At 35.7% G+C, this 15,060-nt stretch overlaps 1 protein-coding gene across 1 annotated transcript in view; it reads right to left on the minus strand.

Annotated features, from left to right (window-relative positions):
* LOC135301944 (uncharacterized) overlaps positions 1-15,060 on the minus strand; it is a 143,850-nt gene that overhangs the window by 43,958 nt on the left and 84,832 nt on the right. The window contains 3 exon segments of the mRNA XM_064422528.1: positions 8,387-8,547; positions 9,205-9,354; positions 12,674-12,787. The gene's annotated coding sequence lies outside the window, so the exon portion shown is untranslated.

A 15,060-nucleotide genomic window follows, 5' to 3' on the forward strand; every position in this document is an offset into this window, starting at 1 on the left:
TCACTAGAAAATGCACATACCAGAGTTGGTTTGGAAAAAATACAATTTCTTAAAAATATTTTTACTTAAATGTATTTGTATATGAGGACTAGAACTTGGCAGAGGAAATGTTTGCTTGTTGAAATAGTGTACATGGATTTTTCTATCAGATAACATTTTTGAGTAATGAACACAAATGTAAAATATATCTTTAAAATTTTCTCAGTGCATCAAACCTGTCCTTTAAAAATGGTAATTGTTATGTGGGATAAAATTCATATAAGTTTGGCCTTTCCACTACTCTTTGCCAAATTTAGTCAGGAATTCTAGATAACAAACTGATCTTTGGGGTCTTCTGACACAATATAACAATGGCACTGTAAATAACCATCAACAGGTGTATTGCTAATTATGGCCACAGTGACCTATCCAGACATACCCAGTAGGGCTGTTCAGCCTACATTTGCATCCTGATTTATGGAACTGTAAATTTACACAGATGTGGATGGCATAAGAAATCAAAGAATGTGTTGACACAGGTGAGAAGACAGGGAAAAAAATCATTTGAGGCAGAAAAATAAGATCAAATTGTGCTGTCTTTCAGAATTAATGCAATCTTATAATCTAAAGATAAGGATCACCCTTGTCAGTACTGTTCTACAGAATTTTTTTCTGCCATGGGTATTATATGGAAATGAATAATAGAAGGATTCCTATAAGTAAATAATTTAAACAAAAGCAGCATGCAAATCATATTGGGCCAAAACCATGGGTGTTGACTTTACTGATCATATCACTTAAGAAAGGTGAATTAAAAATTTTAGGTTAAGTCTGCCCTATTAAACAGGACCAAGGCACAGTTGGGTTCAGTGTCAAGAAACAATATGTGGTATTAATTGTAAGAAAGCTCACAGGCATTGTTTTACCCTTGCTTCCTCATATTTTTCTAGACAATAGTCAATACATTTGGGGGAAAATGTGCCAGTGGCTGTTCTTAAGACTGTTTCTAATAATACCTTCTTCTCCCAGTAGGGCCGGTAAATTAAATGCAAGTGAAGTGATCTGATCACAGATGCACCTCTGTGTTCTGACCTTATTATTAATGTAGTAGTAGTAGTAGTAGTAGTAGTAGTAGTAGTAGTAGTAGTAGTAATAATAATAATAATAATAATAATAATAATAATAATAATAATTTATCAAAATTTTAATACTAAGAAATAAGTAAACTCTGCAAATAGAATTTACTTCCCATCAGCCTTAGAACACCTCATGGACATAGCACCACTCTCCTGGTTTCAGTCTGGTTTTTGGCCTCAGAGTCACAGAACTGAAGAAAAGTACACCTTTTTTCCATTTTTTCCCCATAATCTGTCTGCCACTGGAATTCAATATATTTTATTTGATGCCCATGAGAAGGGAAGGAAAAATCTTTATTATCTATATGGTTCAGCTATGCTGAGAATAATAATAATTATAAATTAAAAAATTATAAATTATAAAAATAAAAATAAATAATTAATAATAATAATAAATGGTCTGGAATTTCTGAATGGAACAGAGAGCAACATTGGCAACAGTTACCTCAGTAAACATAAGTCTCAGTCTGACTGCCACACCTGAACTGGTCAGTTCCAGTGTATGAAGAGCATTGTAAGCTATTACCCAGATGACTACATTTGACCAGATGAGTCACTGTTCATGCAGTTATGCATCTTTGTTGAAAATAAAGTCCTCAGTTGTATTTTACAGAGGAGAGCATGAAATGAATATAATAAAATCCCACTCTTTTTTATGAATTGTGTGAAAAAAATAAGATGATATTTCCTGACTGAAGCAAGCTATTGTATATTGGCAAGGAGAATTTTTATCTTTGGAAAATCTGACTTCCCTTCCTAAAGCTCAGGAACTCCTTCTTTGGACAAATTACTGGAGTTTGTCACCTAATCTTCACTAGGTGAAAAATCATCACTAAAGCAATAGCAAAACAGCTTTGACTGCTGTCCAATTGGACAATAATTTTTAAAATTTAAGGCAGTTTCTGTATATAAAAGAAAAGAAAAAACCCCTGCTTATTTCTTCTTACTGATGAACAATTTCCTCAGTTCTGAGAAAAGCTGGAGCAAATGGTATTTTATTCACAAAGTGGAAAAGCATACAACAGAGCAGTGAAAAGAAAAGATTTGAGCCTTATACCTATTGCTGTCATGAACTTCATGTGCAGCCTTGACTAAGTCAGTTATCCTCCTTACATCTTCAGTTACCCAGCTGACAAATGAACAAATCCTAATGCACTGAGTGCTGCAAAAAATAGTTATTACCTTTTGAAAAGCACTCTCTAAGGGTCTGGTGTAGTATAAATGACAGATACTTATTTTAGACAAGAAAGCAACAGATATGACCATTTTGTTTCAAGGATTTTCTATAGGAAAACAGAATTGTTGTCAGTGTAAGCTGTTTTCTAAAATAGCAGCAATACAGAGGTGGATGCCTCTCTATTGTAGGTGAATACAGTAGATGTAAGGCAGCTACTTTTAAGTTGACACATCAAGAAGCTGAAGTAGTTCTTTGAGATAGTTGAGGGAGTGTGCTGACATTTATACTGTACTTCAGGTTTTTGCTATCATTATTCTACGTGCCATGGAACATACACACAGACACCCTAGTATGTGACAGTGCATATAAATTCTTACCACGAGCTTTCTGGAAAAAATTACAAAAATGTATTCTTAGCATTAATATACTAGCATGAAATTCCCTGTGGTGTGATGAAAGGTATTTCCCAGTGAATACATCTCAGCACAGATCACATGGACTTGAAAAAGGATTTTGGAATTCTCTGTAATGCTCTCACCATGAAAAGATCAATTTCTTCCAGGCTTGACATAATAGACCTTAGATGTATTAGAAGCTGCTAATTAAAATGGTCTGCACTTCTGAATGCTACTCTTAGAAAGAAAAGGAATGAGAAATGAGATTCATTTCTGGTGTACATGTTTTCAATAAAAAGGTATGAGTAGAATGAACCATAGAGTTATGAGGATGTGAGTGAAGATGGCAATATATTGCTTTTCATTATTTTTCACAAAACTTCAAGCTGTTCAGCATTCCCCTACTTTCTCCAAAACTGTGGCAGAGAATTTGGTTTGGATCCAGAGCTGGATGAGGGGATTGATAATTAGTAGAGAATATAACAATGACAGGGTTCCCCTCTCTTGCTCATTGCTTTACTTGCAGTAATAAGAGCACAGCACTCATGGCTATATAGTAGGCTGGAGACCATAGTTTCACATTTCGACCAAATATCATGTTCTAAAGGAGAAGTCTAGCATTTGAGATTGTTTTTCCTTACAAATTACCACAAAAACATGATTTCTGAAAATATCAGTTAAAAGAGCACTTCCTTCAGTCCCCCAAAAGACGGAACTCAGACATCTGAAAACCCTGCATGTCAACAAAAACAATTTTCCAATGTTAAATGTCATGTACATGAAATATTATTTCATTTATATACCATGAAACAAAATAGTTTAAATATAACGTAAAATTCAGAACTGCCTGAATGTAAACAAGGACTAGATAGCAAAATATCTTTAAAACATTTCCACTATAGGAAAGTTGAGGTAATCAGGTAATTTCTTTCCCCCAAAGAAATATTATCCTATTATATTCATACAGGTTATTCCAAGTGTGATGAAACTGTAATTTCCAGTAGGATATCATTGTGTAAGTTGTTACAATTGGGACCTTTCCGTTGAGAATTCATTAATGAAGTATCAGCTAGTGTTGGTATTGCCTGAGAATACTAAATGCTAGTGATTTATGAAGTGCATAAGTTTTTCCTTATTTGCTGGTTTGGGATAAACTGAGAAGTGTCCTGAGTATTTAACAACAATTTCAAAGGCTTAGACCCTTATTAGCACATAGGACAACAACTTAACAGCAAAGCAAACATTTTTTCTTCTCAAAATATCTCCTTTGTTAAAGACAAGTGGACATTTTTATTTCTGGTTACCAACTGGTCAATTCTGAATGAATCTGGAGTCACTGGAAAGGTAATTGTGCTTCATTCAGGTACGGTGATTTTTGAAATATGAGCATCTAGTGCCATCAAGATGTAAACTATCTGACATGTTCATGTAAACCTGATGGTTATGACACAGGAGAACCAAATCCATATAAAATAGCAGCAAATGCAAGGCAGGAGAGTCCAGGACATTTCATATGATGCTAGGAGTCTATATTGGCACCTGAATCAGGCCCAGAGGCTGGGATTTATCTCCCTATTAAATATATGTGGTGTCTGTGTGTACATGTGACTAAGCTTCATATGGGTCTCCCTAGGCAACAGAAACATTTCCAATATGTGGCTACAGGCGCCCTGTGACTCCTGCACTGGACTGTGTCACCCTTGAAGCAATGCCTAAGTTAAGTTTCCTGCTGCCCAGTGTAATTTTTCTAAGAGTATTTAGCCTAACCTCTAACTAGCTCTACAGAAGAGAGAGTGTGCCTTTTTTTCTGGAGATAATTAGAGGTCGGGCTAAGTATTCTTAGACCTAGGATTACTCCTATGAGATGTTTTGGACAACTGACATGACTGGGATTGAACTCTTCATAAAATTAAGCATCTATAGTAAAATTTTTTCATGAGCAATTACAGAAAATATATAAAACATATTCTAGGCAATAAATGTTTAAATGGCTTTTGTTCTTAATCCCACACCCTTAATTAGATGAATAAAATTAAGAAAATTCCATTAAGGCTGTAGTTTTATTATTGTCACATATATTGTGGAGGTTTCTCATCCTTTCCTGTTCTTAGATATTTAAAACAGTCATAACAATAGCTGTTCCCAGCTACAAAATATGCCTGCAGTGTTTAAAACCAAGCATATGTTTCTAATTGTATTGTCTCACCTGAGTCCAGTTTTCTTACAACTTATAAGAGTTTGAGTTTACGAGCACATGTATGGCTCTGAATTCTCTGCTGAATATACTCCAGCATGTCATAAAGACTCTGGAGCTCAAGGATTTTGCCTCCCTCCTTAATATCTAAGAGACATTCTCAGAAATGAGAAAGAAATTTACCTCCTTCCCTTCTGCCAGTCTCATCCATGCCAAATCACTCAAATCTGGGCAAGAATCATTTTGCACCATCCGGTTCTTTGCTAATATAAAGCACAATGTTTGAAGATTCTCCCCGACAAGAGACTCACAGACATTTTTGTATCTGGCTATTCAATAGAGCCAATTTGCCTGATGCAATGAAGATACCAATTATTTCTAATGTTGCCAGTATAAAAAGGCTGTTGTACAGTGAAGCTAGCATCTGGCTAGCTTCTTTTTTGGTACATTCAGAAGAGATTTTTTTTAAAAAAAGAATAGCTCTTTTCAGAACTTTAAACACAAAATTATATTCAACAGTAAGCTCTTTATCACTACTTTATCCTCTTTTGTCTCTGTCTTTTCAGAGGCCTGCTGAAATGCTCTTGTTCCCCCACACTGTTAATACTGGGATGAGTGGACAGCTATTTCTTGAGTTTCTGTATGTTTCTGCAACTTATAATTTCTCTAATCTAAAAGTAATAGAAGATGCTATATACTTTCAGTGGATCAATGCATTTTCTGTATTCACATTTGTTATATTAAAGCACCACAGAGAACATAGAACACTTATCAAGCTCATTGGCCTTCTGCCCCTTTGTGCACTCAAATAACAATTAGGTGGGAAAACCTCTACTTCAAACATTGTGATTGCTTACACATATGTGATAGAAGAAAGGTATTTCCAGAAATATTTCATTTCAAAAGAAAAGAGCATTTTACCTCCATAAACTTAACCAAGTAGTTTTCTGTCTAAAACCACCTTAAACTTCTACACCTGATGAAGGAATGAAGGTTGGGAAATCCAGAGAGCAACTGCTGAATGAAGAGGTTTAGAGGACTTGCTCTTCTAGGTTAAGTATCTCATGTTTCAGAATTGAGATAGAGATGGTTTCAGGAGCTCTGTGCAGCCCTTGCCCTCATCAGAGAATGATAACAACAGCAGAGGTATCAGGTTATCTTCTGTAATGAGGGGCTAGGCTCCTTTTGGTCAGTAATTACTGAATTCTGTAGTAGGTCAGCAAAATTGTTTTACATAATAGGTAGGAAAACTTATTTAATGAAATCCCCTTTTGCTTTAATGTGAGAAGCGTCCTATTTATTATCCCCTTTAATCTCAAGTGTATACAGAGAACTCAAAACAGAGAAGAAATATTTTACGGAAAATTAGCTTCCATTTATGATATTTCCAGACAATTTTGTTCCAGACTGCAACAGTCATCCCTTAAGAGCCATAGTCCTATGGATGTTCCTTAGCTAAGCTGAAAAGATTATCCTGGCACAGGCTCAGACCTTTCTGAGCTAGGTAGCGTGTGGCTGGAAATGTTCCCCATTCTGTATCATAGTGTTACAGCCCTTGTGACAGGTCATGGCAGTCTTTTGAATAATTTCTTAAGTACAGTTATTCATAAACAAACACAGGGCATTCATCTGTACTTCAAATAGAAAAATCCTCATTATTCCATCCAGCGAAAAAGACCTAATTTTCTGTTTTTTGAAGGAACTGTTATAGAAAACCTGTTCTCTCCCAATTGCCCTTTATTTTTCTCATCTGGAGTCAAGGCCAGGTGAGATTGATGGCTTCTAGTAGGGAAAGAATATGGCAAAGTAATTATTCCTTTTCTTTTTAAAGATCATTTAAGTAGCACTTGATCTTTTTTTTAATAGTCTTTTACACATATGTGAACCATATTTACACTCACATGCATTTGTCTTGTCTGGAAGTGCCAGCAATAACAACTGTTGTAGAAGCTGCTCACAAAAACAATGACTGATCTTTGTCAAGATAATTCTGAGAATATTTTATACCTTTTCTGATTTGATAAAGTAGGATGTTTAATAACCTTTTTTTCTCCTTTATTTATTTTTCTTTACTTTTTTACCCTTTATTTTTGTTCTATTTCTTTGTTGAAAACTATTTTCAATAGTTTATGGCTATGAAGAATTCACATTTTAAAAAACCACAGCCTGGGATTAATTCATCTAACATCAGTATGCAACTGGAGTATCTAAATTACCAGCACAAGTCTTTGAGGTTCTGCATATGAGTTTCAGCTAGGGAAATTTCTGAGATTTCTGAGCCAACCCTTACATGGGTTTGCTCAGAAATCATATGTGTACTTTCGCTGCATTGATTCCACAATGAACCAAAGACAACTGTGTTCTTATTACAGACACCTCAGGTAGGTCCCTGAAGTTAAATGAGATAAATCTAGATTCAAGTCACTGCAAGAAATATCAGTGAAAACATAATTCTACATTCTTAAGAGAAAGTATCATTTTTGAAAGTCAGAACTGATGGCAGATGCACTGGGAAGACCCATATCTTTCATCATATAGTACAGAAAAGCAGATGGCATTTATTAAAATGCTGTAATAAGTTTGAGAAGCCCCAGGCAAATTGACAAAGAAGCAAACAAGATGCAAAGCTACAAGCAATAAACCAGTTCAGCTCAGAGGGAGAAAGGTGCTGCAGGGGATAGACACTGAGAAAAAAAAAAAGAGGGTTAAGCTCTGTCAGTGATGGGGAACAAATGAAAAAAACTCAGTAGATTTAGAAATTAATGTAATGAGGCAAGTAAATTTATCAAATCTTAGGACAGAATTGCAATCAAAGTCAGTGAATCTGCTGGTCAGGCATAGAAGAGAAATAAATGTGGGAAGTATACAATGAATAAAGTAATGATATAGCAGAAGGGCTTACCACCCTACCATTTAATTTCTCTGATGGAAATGTGATGAAATGATGAATTTCCACTTATGTAGGAAAACTATCCTGCCAGCTCATATACCCTGAGGGACACCAAACTTTTTCCTGTTGTTTGGGGAAGAGATTTTGGAATCACTGTGGATTGTTCATCTTCTAATTGTTCAACAGAGTTTACAAACAGGTATCGGGTGCTGAAATGGTAGTGAGAGATCTAGAAAATTTGACAAAAATTACAATCCAATTTTGAAAAAGTCCACATCTTGAAAGCTATGTGGATTATTTTGAACACGTCTCTGTCTGTCAAGGAAAGGTAGCAGAACCAAGAACACACAGAGAAGGAAGAAAAAGACTGGAGGTATGAAACTGCTTCTGTACAATAACTGAATAGATTAGGACTTATGGGCTGGAGAACTGATAAAACAGGAGTGTTATGAAAAAGATATAAAAGATCATTAATGTCTTTCCAAGAGAGGAAAAACTGAGAAATTCTCAGTATTAAATTCAGTATTATTAAATTCACAGGATACGGTGATGCCCAACTATAAAAGGCTCTTTAAAAGTGAAATGCATTAAAAATTATTAGACTGCAATACTTACAGTAGTCCTGAAGATGACTGTAGCCCTTACCACCACCTAACACTCAAATTATCACTGAATGTGCAGGGACAAGTGCACATTCCTTATCTTGTTCTCTTTCCAAACATCCACTGCTGGATCCTCCTATGTGATATCCAGGAGTGGAGAGAGCTGCAGTCTGACTAAAAAGGAGTGTCGAGAGAGAAAAAGAAGCTTTACAGTCAGAAAGATACACATAATATGTGATGTCATAATTCAAAGCCAGTAAGGAACAAAATAGTTATGGGAATTCCACTTTGCAATTTCTGTGTACATCCAAATCATAGAAACAAAATTTAATTTTGTCCTTATTCTTGAGAAAGGCTTTCTAAAAGTCACTCAACAAATCTCCGCGATGTTAAAACTGGTGGCCTTTCCAAAGCATCCTCAAATCCACTTATATGAGCAAAGTACTGCCAGGCAGTATCTAAAAAAAATAAGGCAAATATAAACTTGAATATAGATGCCAGTGAGCATATAAGAGCAACCAACAGTACCCAAAGAGAAAAAGTAGAAAACCTAATGAGATTTTTGTCTAATAGTAACACTGCACTGTTGTCTATTTGGGAGCAAGGTAGTTGGCCGCAAAGAACTGGTCATGGTCCTGCCATTGTTTCCCTGAGAAATTTTATTTGTATTAGAAAGACATAAAGAGGAGGTTGTGGTAAGGCAAGGGTCAGTTCTTCTGTGGTGAAGTGGAAGGACGAGAGGAAATGGCCTTAAGTTGCACCAGTGGATGTTCAGATTAGATAATAGAAATTTTTTTTTTTTCTGAGAGTTTAGGCATTGGAATAAATTACCCAGAAAGGTGGTGGAGTCACCATCTCTGGCAATGTTCAGGAGGTATCTGGAGGTGGATATGGTTTAGGGGTGATTATGGTGGTGCTGGGTTGATGATTGGACTGATTGAAGGTCACTTCCAATCTTGATGATTCTGTGATATTGAGATTCTGTGAGTACAAAAACAAGAAATGCAGGCAAATGCTATGAAGAGAAGATATATGAAATCTCGTCATAAGACATAAAAAGTTAGACCTAGTGTTACAGCAGGTCACACACAGTCTGACCCATCCCTGTACAGCCAAACTACCTTCACTTATTTACAAAATCTTGGCTTAACATATTATAATCTCTATCACACACCACACCTAATTGCAGAAAGCCTTGTTTGTCTTAAAGACAGCAATGAAACATGAATATTGTATTCTCAGTTCTGCTCTCTTTAATGATAAAACCACTAAATATGGTAGCTTGTTTTTTGCTACCATAACAATAGAAATCTATTGGCATTTAAAGCACTATGATAAACACTGATTTATTTCAGACCTATGGTCTGGGGTTTCTTTCCAGCAAAAAATACCAAGCAAACCAGGATACAATTTCATGAAATTGATTAAAGAATATGTTTCCTGCTTCTCTGTGCATATAGTAAATTCTTATCTAGTGAACCATCTAAATTAAGAACAAAACAAAATGAGGGCAGCCTTCATTTAAAAATGCTAACAACAAAACCATTTAATAACAGAATATATTTCTTCCTTTAGGTAGTGACCTTTGAGCAAAGCCTCAGACGAAGCTTTCAAAGGCATTGTTCTCTGAAGCTAATCAAGTTAGTTGTGAAATATGATCCAATTGAAATTTATTTTTGCCCAAAGAAACACAACTAATAGATTATTTTTTTTAAACTCTCTGTCTGATGGAGAACATTATTTGTAATAGGGAGATAGGGTCAAATCACTTCAATAAAGGATGCACAGAACTATGAAGCATTTTTCCACACATCTACCTCTGAGCATTTTTTATTACCTTTCTCTTAAAACCTATGTTAAAATATATTAATCCTCTGCTATGTACAATTCCTACAGGAAAACTAAATACAAATTAAAAAATACAAGTATTATACACAAATTTTAACAGTTCTGAATTATTAGAATTGTTCTGTCAAATCTAAAATTTAATAATCTTTTCAGTAAAAGAATCAAAACAACTCAACTATTCCAACAATTTCAGTGAGAAATCATAATAATAAAAAGTAATTTTATGAAATGCTGCCATTCCAGTTAAAAATCAGCTTTCTGGATTTAGTCTAAGACCTCTTTTTGTACTTTTAGAGTACCCACTTTTGCAATTCATGTCACTGCAGAGTCAACATCGTTGCTGAAGAGCAAATTTTTTCAGTTCTTATGTGATCAGTAAAATGTTTCTTAAGATACTGGTATTTCCATAAAATAAAAGCAGATAGAGATGTTTACTTATAACACCATAAACTGTTCTGAATTCATATCCACTCACAGAATCAAAGTTGCAGAGTGAACTAGAGCTAGGACACTTTCATTTATTTTAGCTTGTATATGCTGTGGGGGGAGTGGGGCGAGCTTTGCCTGCAAATAAGTGAGGCTGCTAAGTCCAAAGGTCTCCACATTTTGGACCTTTGTGGAATCCCATTCCCCTCTTTCAGGACACCCTAGAGAAGCTGATGCTAAGCAGAATACTAATTTTGTGTGGTTCCTGCAGAAGACAAATTGTGTCAGGACTGTAATGCCAGCAGCTCTTCTGTTTGAAGGAAGGAGATAAGGGCCACCTGGGTACAAGTGCTTTGTTTCTGTCTTGCCTTCTGGATTCAAATCACACATGGAGGAATAATCCTTGCTCCTCTAACAATTACTTCTCTGTAATCATACCAGTTTCAAAGCTCCAGAAATTGTCTGTCATGTGAACCATTTGAAATGCAGCTGTAAATTCTGCCTGTATGTTCTTTGTGCAATCTAGACAATCAGAAGAAAACTTATTTTTGAATCCCAAATTAACTGTGAAGACAGGAAGTTCCAAAGAAACCTGTGCTATATTTATCATGTCTCCTGCATTCCCCGAAGGGCAATAAAGAAAAGTAAATCTTATTGCTGATTCATTTATAGGTGCTTTTTAAAATTAAAAGTATGTTTTAAAAGGGGATTTTTAAAATTCATGCATTAAGAGTTTTTATTATCTTGAAAACACTCTTTCTCTGTTGGTTGGTCCATCTCACACACAGATATGGTTGCAAATAATTTGGTGTTACTTGAAATAATTTGTAAATATGAAATAAGGTTACCAAAATAGTAATCAGGCAAGATTCCACTTCATGTAGAGACCTTGAAATAATCCATTTGATAGAAAAAAATCCAAAAGTCCAAAAGTAGTGACATAAATTATTCACTGCAAGTAATTCAGCCAGACCTAACGAATACAGTAAAGAGGAGTTTACATATTGCACAAAGGGATCATTTAAAATCCTTTATCACTTTGTTCACCCCTCCTGCCCTTCTTCATCTTCTTAGCAATTCCAATAAGGCTGCAACATCACTGACACACAAAAAGCATTAGCAGTTCTATTTAAAAGGTGCCAACCCTGTTGATTGTCTGCCTACACCATTGTCAGTATAGAAAAATGCTTTGTTTATATTCTGAAAGGGATATGGGAATTATTTTGGCAATTTAGTGCTTTTCCCAAGTCTGTACTTCTAAACAAGATCAAATTATTACTGAGGTCATACTGATATCATAATAATTTTCATTTTTTGAATAAACAGATTATTAATTTGGACTTCCATGAAGGTTTCCAATTTTGAGTCATCATTGCAACTTACTATGGAGCAGTAAAAAAAACAAAAATCAACCAACCAACCATATTACCAAAGCTAAATAACCCCTAAACTTCCTTGGTTTGAAGCATAATGTTTCATTCCTCACTCTTATCACTGAGATACACGTCTTTTACCTCCATTGCATTTCTTTGGTTCCATTTATATGCAGACAACACCTCTGTGCCATGGCTGTGCCTTACATCTGGTTCCAGTGCTTCAGCCCAATGCTTCCCTGCTCACATCCATTCTGTCAAGACAGGACTGGATGTCTGCAAGATTCCTGGGTAAAATTTTACTTCTGAGAACAGGGAATACTCAGAATTGCAGCTGACTCCCTATTGCTGATTCTGCCCCAGCTTGTTCTGCTCACTTACAGTATGATTTCCATCACCAAATACCTTAATATTTTATGTATTATCTTGAAGGGAAGTGCCTTAATTTTTCAGAAAGTAAACTCAAATCCTTTCGGCTGATTATCATTTGTGAAAATAAGCAGGTGATAGATTAGCTGTATGCTCTTGTTTCTGTTTTACCACCTTGAGAAAAGCAGTTAAGTCTCTGTTTTGTCAACAGAAACACAATTTGTCAAGGGTTATATAACCCAGATCTCATAATTTCCAGTGCTGGGCAAAAATCTGTTTCTTACCTTTCCAGATGATTAATGTCTTCAGTTTGCTGTACTTGGTCTCTTTAGCACATGAGAAGAAGAAACACTGCACAAGAGTGGTTATTTGTGTGCTTTTTCACAGTCCAATAAATCCTGGAAGGTATTAAAAATCAGGTAGAATTACACAAAAGGATATCTGAACATTTTCTGAGATGTTAAAGTGGTTGAACCATATCATCAAGTTACAAAATGCTCTCACAAAGCATACAGTAGGTCACCTTCTCATGAAGAACTTGGTGTAATCTTTATAAAAAAATGAAAGAAGAGAACACCAAAAAATTTCCAGCATGGACTGAATATGAGAAAATGTCTTGGAATACCTGTATCTGTGCTCATAACTCAACAAAGTTGACACTTCTTGGGTCTATCTTCCAGTTAAAGTGCATAATAACTGAGGATTTCAAAAATTAAATGAAAATCCCCCACAGTGACACATTCTTGCTCTTTTACGAAACTTGGTTGTTATCTGAAAATGTAATGACTCCTCTGTTACAGAGCAGGGCTGCTCGTGCCCGATGAGTCACCTCCTCACTTCTCTGCTGCAGAACACAGCAATCCAGTCAGACTTTGGGCTTCATTGCACCTCTAACATTATCAGCTGCATGTTTGCACATTTGCTAATAGTACCTTTTTTGCATTGCCAGCATCCCTTTGCTGACACTCTATTTTCTTTTCTTGACATTTACTGTTGACTCTTGTGAGAGGGAAAGAACTGAAAGCCTTGGCATTTCAGTGTGTGCAACAAGGCAATCGCTGATGAAGTACAATTACTCATACTGTGAGAAATTGCCAGTTATATTGGTGTGAGGAACACTTTCAGGAAATCTCACTCACAGTACTGCCTTAATGCTTCCTGAACTGAAGCTGGATCCTGAGAAGGTATCCATGTATAATCATGCCATGAGTGCTTACGGGGCCTTACTGAAGAACAACCCTAAAAAAGCTAGAGACTCACTAGCAAGTGATAGAGACAACTATCACTGGTAATTAAAATAAATTACATTGTGCCTCTGATTAGAAGGCATATGTACCAGTCTTTGCTTTCAGTGCTACATGGAATTCTTGCCAGACATAAGGAAACAAAGTTGTTATAGACTGCAATAATAAAAAAATTCAGCAATGTGATAAATACAGTTTATTTTTCACTAAATTATAATTAACTCAGTTATTCACGCTATTTTGGAAGAAAAAGTTTTCATAATTATTTCCAAGGCCATCTCATATAAAGTCCACTTTCATTTTTTTCTGCTAATTAAAAATATATTACTATGATTTTACGTTAGACTTCATACACTAGATGAAAGAGAATAAAGACAACATTCAAGATGAAGCTGGACATCTATGGGATAAAATCCTGGCAAGGATTTTACCATTTTCTTGGTCTTTTTGTATCACAGCATACAGCTAAATACCATGCAGCTGCTCACTGTTGCCAGGGGAAAGGATCAGTAAAAAGATAAAACTTGTAGGTTGAGTCAGCCACAAAGCAGTGAGATGCCCATTTCACACCCCTCTACTACCACCACTCAATTCCACCCAATTTTATTTTTCAGCATGATGCTATATGAATATCCCTTTGGGCATTTGGGGTTGGCTCTCCCAGCAGTGCCCCTCCGAGCTTCTTGTGCTCCCTGGTCTATTTGCTGGCAGGGCAGCATGAGATGCTGAAAAGTCCCTCAATTTAGTGTAAAAACTGCTCCGTAACAACTAAAGTGTTGGAGTGTTATCAATAGTGTATTCCTACCCTAAATCCAAAACATGGCACTGTAGCAGCTGCTGGGAAGAAAACTAACTATAACCTAGCTGGAACCAGGCCATCACAAACACAAGAACATTTAATTTATTTTTGTCTTCACACCTATTGTAAAAACATAGATTAAATGTCCAGCCTCTGCAACACCAAAGCTTGTAAGTGAACCTGCAACATTATAGCCAAGGAAGGCTTCCATCAAACTCAAGGTCCATATGGCATCTTTTTGCCTGGGTGTCAGTCAGCTCTACAACTATGTAATTCTGAGTTTGCTTCTTAACCAACACTTCTCTCTGGTTTTCTCTGGTGCTAAAATGAAGATATTCATTCAGGTAGGTGAAAAGTAAATGACCAACAATAAAAGCCTGCTCCACCAAATGTATATTTTAAAATCAGAATGCACAGAGTCTTTTGATATTTTTCTGAGAAATAATATTTCTTGTAATATTTTCTCACAAAGAGTGGGAGTTTCTATTTTCTCTGTAGTCAAACATACATTTATATCTCTGAGCTCACATTGAATGACATGTAATTTATTCAATATCAACATGGAAATAGCTATGTGTATGTTAACTGCCACCTTGTTTAGCACCATTTTTCAGTTCTGTGCTAACAA

Source organism: Passer domesticus, chromosome 5, assembly GCF_036417665.1.
Source record: "Passer domesticus isolate bPasDom1 chromosome 5, bPasDom1.hap1, whole genome shotgun sequence".
In the NCBI taxonomy this organism is placed as follows: domain Eukaryota; kingdom Metazoa; phylum Chordata; class Aves; order Passeriformes; family Passeridae; genus Passer; species Passer domesticus.